The sequence below is a fragment of the Zalophus californianus genome, chromosome 5 (assembly GCF_009762305.2).
Source record: "Zalophus californianus isolate mZalCal1 chromosome 5, mZalCal1.pri.v2, whole genome shotgun sequence".
NCBI classification, from domain to species: domain Eukaryota; kingdom Metazoa; phylum Chordata; class Mammalia; order Carnivora; family Otariidae; genus Zalophus; species Zalophus californianus.
In genome coordinates this window covers 58,617,186-58,618,021 of record NC_045599.1, presented here as the reverse complement: position 1 = coordinate 58,618,021, position 836 = coordinate 58,617,186, and positions in this window count along the sequence as shown.

Genomic DNA, 836 nt, shown 5'->3' with positions numbered 1-836 from the left:
GCTCCCTTTCTCTGATTACCATTTCCCCATCTCCACCACCCTGTGTGGTAGTAGACAGTGTTTTGTTCTCAAGCCCACTGCTCTGATGGAAATGGGTAGCTTTCAACAGAAAACACTTTTGCTGCCAGTTATCTGGCTCTGGCTGCGGTGGTGCCATGCTGCTGAGCGCACAGACTTTGAAGTTGCAGCTCAGCCATGAAAGGTCTGGTGGTAGAATCATTGCGTTCTTTCTACCTGTGGAGCCAGAAGGCACCTTCAGAAACTATTGGTGTACTCTGCTCCAGGATGTGTGGGCATCGTGGGGTCAACAGAGTCAGGTTAAGGCGACCTCGTATCCTAAAGAAATCCTGTGGGGTAGAATCCACCTTAAAAGTCTTCAAGCAAAAAAGCCAGCCCAGAGCAATAGGTAAAGTTGAGTGCCATTTAAATTGAATATCCATATATAAAAATAGACAAATATTCAATTAAATATCTAAGAATGTATGTATATATACATGTATGTCTATGTGTACATGAATGCGTATATACGAAAATCTATAGATAAGGGGCTGGGAAAATGTGTATAATGTGTTATGTGGCAAAGTAGTTATGTCTTGGGAGGGGAATGAAGGAGGATTATCACTTTCATATTGCTAGAATCTTTTACCCACAAGATTGTACTCATATTTTACGAGGTGATAAGAAAAAAAAGAGAAAGAAAAGGAAGGAAGGAGGGGAAAGAGAGGGAGGGAAAGAAGGGAGGAAGGGAAGAGAGGGGGGAAGAAAGAAAAGGGAGAAAGAGAAAGAAAGAAAAAGAGAGAGGAGGGAGGGAGGGATGGAAAGAGAGACAAAGGGAG